At 36.6% G+C, this 6,815-nt stretch overlaps 1 non-coding gene across 1 annotated transcript; it reads right to left on the bottom strand.

Annotated features, from left to right (window-relative positions):
* Window positions 1-5,842: 5,842 nt before the first annotated feature.
* Window positions 5,843-5,924, bottom strand: Trnal-aag. The gene has a single exon. It is a non-coding gene; the product is annotated as a tRNA-Leu (tRNA).
* Between the last annotated feature and the right edge of the window lie 891 nt (window positions 5,925-6,815).

Raw genomic sequence — 6,815 nt, forward strand, 5'->3', positions numbered from 1 at the left:
GTTATAAATACAAGTGCATAAGCGATACACTTCAGTCTTTTTGAGAGGCTCATCGTCTGGAAGATCAACCTTTGAGCCATTGTGTGTCTCAACAAGGTTCTCTTTCTAACTCTGTCCTGTCGGGCTAGCATATGCGACACGAGAGGGTAATGCCTACCCATTATCTCATCTTTTTTTAAGAAAAATACGAGTAACTTGTAGATATAATAGTCTCGTCTTGCGCATGCTAGCCCGTCCTACTGGTGTTTTAGTCGTTTCCAAAAGTCTTGTTCACACTAAAATAATATCTGCCGCAGTGAAACAGCTCAATAGAGATGTACAATTAGACAATCGGCGCATCGGCGGTCCGTGAGCCATTAGGGTTTTAATTGAAAATAGCGTAAAGGCTGTAAATTGTGAGTGCACCCCGCTGCAATGTCTCTCTGTCCTCTTCGATGTAATTATTGCCCGCCGCGATATTAAGGCGCGAATCTATGATTGTAGAATATTAGCTGATTTTCTTATCTTTTTTTTTGTCACAATTCCCGCCTTTTTTGAATGAGAGAATGAATGAGCGAATGAATGAATGAAAACTACACTACAAATGCTGATACTACAGAGTAAGTAAGTTAGCCTAGTAGTTAGGATTTCGGCTAGAACTTTCTGTAGTGGTATTTGGATGTCGGGATGCCGAGTTCTAATCCTAGCACGCATCTCTGACGTTTACAAGTAATGTGCGTTTTAAGCAATTAAATTATCACTTGCTTCAACGGTGAAGGAAAACATCGTGAAACCAGGAAACCTGGAAACCTGCATGCCTGAGAGTACTCCATAGTGCTCTCAATGGCGTGTGGAGTCCACCAATCCGCACTGGGCTATCGTGGTGGACTTCGGCCTACACCCTCTCATTGTGGAACCTGTGCCTTGTAATTAGGTAGGTAATCCACGTTCCTAGGAATCCTACGGTGCAGATTTTATCGGTAGATACCTACCTTACCTCCCTGCAAATCAAGAGTGAATCTCCATCCACTTTAGGCTTGATCAGCACTAGCCAAGTGTTATTAAAGCTAAACTCTTCATATTAAATATTTATATATATTTTTTATTCTTTTTTATTCCACTACAGCTAAGCTGATAATGCAGGCTAACCTGTAAGAGAGTATGGTAGTTAACCCCCTAGTCAGTTTCCACACGACATCGCACCGGAACACTAAATCGCTTAGCGGCACGTCTTTGTCGGTAGGGTGGTAACTAGCCACGGCGAAAGCATCCTAATAAATAAATAAATAAATATACTACGACAATACACACATCGCCATCTAGTCCCAAAGTAAGCTAGCTTGTGTTATGGGTACTAAGATAACTGATGAATATATATATTTTTTTTAATGAATAATATACATAAATACTTATAATATATAGATAAACACCCAGACACTGAAAAACATTCATGTTCATCACACAAATATTGTCCAGTTGTGGGAATCGAACCCACGGCCTTGGACTCAGGAAGCAGGGTCGCTGCCCACTGCGCCAATCGGCCGTCAACCTACCAGACCAGAGAAAATTCAGAAATAATGAATTCCCAAATTTCTACAGCCGGGTATCGAACCCGAGAACTCCTACTTAAATACACAGCGCTCACCGTTGCGCCAGGAAGGTCGTCGTATTGCTAGGACTAAATAAAAAATGTTAAAAATGTTTTTAGTTAACCTTTAGCATATGAATAAACTAACAATGCTATTTTTTAATAATAATAATAATAATAATCATTTATTTGCAAGAACGTTTGTACAATATAAAGATGTTGGTAAACAATATAGTTATTTTAGAGAGCATAACATTCTACTAAATTAATAGTGTGCAAATTTGGTTCATTGGATATTAAAAAGATCAACCTTAATTAAATGTCAAATTAAATTAAAATAAACACTACAAACACATGATAAAATTAAAAATGACACTAAGTAAATAAATAAATAAATAACCACATCGAAATAATGATCCATAATTTATATTTAAAATGGTTTAGTTTATAACAAATATTCTTTTACATCATAATAACATTTTTCGAGAAGCATTTGGATTTGGATTCTTCCTCTAACGATTACTATTCTTAGTAATTGATAGAGGGAGCTAAGACTGATCAGACAGTTCTTTTAAGATATTATTACGATGTGAATTGAAAAAATACTTTTTAAAAACTACACCAGTTTTTTTTTTATAACAATACCAACTTAAATTTTTCACACATCAAAAAACAAAATCAAACGCAGACGAAGTCTCGGGCAACAGCTAGTTTAATATAATCCGTATAAATAAAAAACCCAACGACCCAGTGGTTAGGTACTTACCTCTAAAAAAATAAACCAAACCACCATATAAGTACATACAGTTACTATCAGAAAACAAAAGTCCAAAACCATTCTCCAAAAATAATGAATTTAGGGCACATGCAATTAAAAACTGACACAGCACCACTTGAAAAATCTTTAAAAGAGAAATATTCATATTGGAGCTCTTTTACTTAAACAGCTGGCTTGATTTTAGTTTTATTTCATTATTATAGATGTAATCTGACGGCCGACTGGCGCAGTGGGCAGCGAACCTGCTTTCTGAGTCCAACGCCGTGGGTTCGATTCCCACAACTGGAAAATGTTTGTGTGATGAGCATTAAGCAAAAATAATATGAAAGCACTGAGAGTTTTATTCGAAATACGTATATATCTAGGTATTTTTTTTTAATTTTTATAGTTTTAAAATGGAAAACCATCGCGTGTACCTAAACAGCAACACTTCGCAGGGCATGCATGGAACACGTCCTGCAAAGTGTTCGAAAATTGTAACAACATTCGGTAGTTTTTTTTGTTTTTTTATGTATATGCGATGATGCAGCCTAAGCTGGAGCGCGCTTGCTTAGAAGATGCCTATTCACACTTGATTTGTAGGTACTCATATTGTAGGCACTGGGGAAAATGGAAGGTGGAAGGGCATTCCACATCCATCGGTGCGGATCAGACACGAAGATGCGACGATGTTCCAAACTCCGAAGTTTTTTACTCTCTGAAGAATTACTGCAGTCCGAGTAAAAATCTTAAAGTGCGTGTTGGATTTCAGCATCAAGGGTTCCGTACCAAGGTGAAAGTCTTAATGATATAAAGACCGAGTAAATAAAATATAGAAAAAGGTTTCTTGTACACCCGCCACTTCTTTTCTTCAACTTCTTTTATCAACTTTTATTATTTTTATGATATTTCGTTGTTATAGATGTTATGTAAATGAACATTTTGTCAAAATTTCAATTCCTTATCTTTTGCGCGTCATGAAATACTATCCCATGACAATTGCACAGACAGACGGACTTAGTGTTTAGGTTAATTTGGCAGGCATCGGGTAGTGGAACCTTCAAAACCATTTTATATAAGACATTTCGATACTGATGGGTCGTAGATCGCGGTTGACGTGGTACCCCACTGGCGTCTTAAATCCCAAATCTTCGGATTGAATATTAAATCTAGCAAATCATTTTATTACTATTTTCTGTCGATAAGGCTACCTATACTAACTTTATTGTTTGATCTGTAAATTTTGAATTAGATTAAATAACTTCGGGCTAGATATTTTATCATAAATTCAAATTCAAATAAAAAAAAATCTTTATTCATGCTCCATAAATGCCTGTCACAGGCACTTATGAAGCGTTCATACATTAACGTTTACGTAATCATGAGGTGATGGTGATAACTACTTTTGCCAACTTAAATCTAAAGCTAAAAGAGACTTAAACTTAGCCGGTTATTAATTACGTGATATCGATTAAATAGTATCGCAATTATTCAATGGATTACTGTTAACTGTATAATAATAATTATAGACTTTATTAGCGTATAATTTTTTGTTTTTGATATATAATATTTCGTCACGCGAATATGCTCATGAATAAGACATAAACATGCTTTGACAGAAGTTTTTTAAAATTCAACCTTTCACAATGAGCAATTTAATTAGGAGACTATATTTGGAAAAGAAGATGTTTATCGCAATTTTACGACGACCGTTGCAGCAGACAGCTAATATTGTGAAGAAATTACATGTTATTGAACTAACTCTCACGAAGGTACGCTAGCACTGCACCTCGCGAACCATTTCATGAATAGGGCAACATCATCCGTCGATGAAAACTTTTGTGTATCATTCAAAGTACATTTATTTCAATTAGGCCTAATATAAGCACTTTTGAAACTTCAAGGCTGTCTGTTTGTAGTGACTCTACCATCGGTTCCAAAGGCAGATTCTACAGAGAAGAAGCCGCCAAGAAACTAAGCAGTTGCTCTTTTTCAACATCATTATTTTAAGAGTAATTTTTCTGTCTTGTGAAAGATGGAAGCGTAGCGGCGTGCTTTCAAGCAACCTTGTCATTAAGAAATTCATACATTTTGTATTTACCATCGCTTTAAACCTATGAATTATCCAAGATCCAAAATTACTTAGAGAATTAAGTTATAAAAATGTATATCTACTCAACCCCGTAAATTGACAGTTTCAAGTAATTCGATTGTTTATATTATATCTAGTTTATTTTGTAATGGCGAATGTTTTGTCTTCAAATACTATATTCACCATAATCAACACTTGACCGATTCATGACAGGGCACGGGTTTCTTCAGAATGAGAATGGTGTAGGCCGTAGTCTACCAATCTGGCCCAGTACGTATTTGTAGATTTATTGACCGATTCTAGTAAGTCGTTGTTTATGTCTACTTTTTGTTTATTTATTAGTGTCCAATATTTTGCCTTATAAATACATTTCTCATCGTCATCATCAACCCATTTACCGGCCCACTACATGGCACGGAACTCCTCTTAGAATGAGAAGGGTGTAGGCCGACTTCACACGCCGTTGGGAACATTGTGGAGATATCTCAGGCATGCAGGTTTTTCTCACGATGTTTTCCTTCACCGTTTAAAGCAAGTGATATTTTAATTGCTAAAATTAAAAACGCATATAACTCCGAAAAGACAGTGGTGCGTGTCGGGGCTCGAACTTGGTCTCCACGAAAGGGGATCCGAAGCCTCACCCATTAGGCTATCACTGCTTCTTATATATTATTGTATTCTATAATGTGAAGCTACTGTAAGTATTCATATTTCTTTAAATTAAGACACCTTAAGACGGTAATAGCGATTGAAAACAAAGTTGCTTCAGTGCGAAGTGAAGTGAGTGGGAAGTGTTTTAAAACGAAACTTAATGGTATTTGCACGTAATTACAAAGGGGCAAGACGTGAATCACGGCGACGCCTTGCGTTTGAAATATTTTAGAGAAATCCTTCCGTCTCGCTGTAATGAGTGTCATATTCGGAACGGACTGTCTGCAGCAACGGGAAATAAAAAAAAATAGGTATGTTAAAAGCGTAGCTAAAAAACTAAAGTTTTTTCCGTTCCATCATTACATATTAGCCCTTGACTAGGGGGGGGTAAGTGGGTGTTATTATTATGACTGCCATTTCACTGACAAGCTCAACAGATACCATCTTGAACAGCGTTAGAACTGATCACCAGATTGCAATCTCATCTGGTGATCAGTTCTACCCTAGTCAGTTTCTTCGCGGCTTCGTTCAGAAATGCTTCATTGCATGACACGTCTTTCTGACCGCAGGACAACAGATCAGTTAATTTTCCGAATTGCCTTTGCCGAGGACTCAAACCCTGGGACTTAAGATCAAAGCGCTCACCATTCCTTCGCGTCGAGACATAAATCAGCCTCTTCTAAATTACGGCTTGTTATGGGGTAATTATTAGGACAGTTGGCAATGCAAGTACGTAAGTAAATAAAAGTTGGGAAAATAAAAAATAAAAGGTTGTTGGCAGCGGTGGGATTCGAACCCACGCCTCCGAAGAGACTGGTGCCTTAAACCAGCGCCTTAGACCGCTCGGCCACGCTACCGATGTTTTCAAACTCTATATTTTACTACGTACTTGTTCTGTACAGACTTATTTATAGATAGACAAAATGTTTATTTTTATAACTGAGACCGTGCGTTTGGGGTATGCACCTAATAAAAAACACTTGACTGTTTACTTCAGTCAAATCAATGCCCGCATCATAGCGGCGTGCGCGCCTTACCTTCATCCAATCAGAAGAGTTGTTAAAATGGGTGGTTCATGTGATTGAAACATAGCATTTTTACTGATACTCAGATAATCCTCAACCGTTTTTCATATGGATTTATGCATTACGTAGACACCACTTTATAGTCATTTTTCATGGTTCTTAGTAATTTTCATTGTTATACATTTCAAGGAGACGCTACAGTTGTAGAATATTTGAAAACCACGTTATTGGAAAAGCTTTGTTATAAATGCAAGATTATAAAATAAAAATAGGCGGAAACGTTACGGCGATTTTAATAAAGACATGTACTTTATATACTAGCTGTTGTGTCCCCATATTTTGTTTAGGTCTATAACATGTACCGCAGGAACCGTTTTTTTACCGGGATTAAAAGTTATGGATGTCTCTAGGATGCAATCAAATCTCTGTGACAAACGCAAAATTCGCTTTATCTATTTAGCAGTATAACTTATCTATTAAGGTAACAAAAGCTCTTCGACTGTTCTATGATAAAAAGTGACCTATATATATGTTTCTCGAGGATGTTTTACATAATGTGCATAATGCATATATACTCATCAAGATCGGAGCAGAGTTTGACCACACGACCATTGATTGAATCAAATTAACTTAATTTCGCAACGATCCTGTGATTAATAACAATGCTCTGTTAACTGTTACCATCTAAGGGTCATATCAAGTATTATCGAAAGCAAGGGTAAA

This window comes from Pararge aegeria, chromosome 12 (assembly GCF_905163445.1).
Source record: "Pararge aegeria chromosome 12, ilParAegt1.1, whole genome shotgun sequence".
Lineage (NCBI taxonomy): Eukaryota > Metazoa > Arthropoda > Insecta > Lepidoptera > Nymphalidae > Pararge > Pararge aegeria.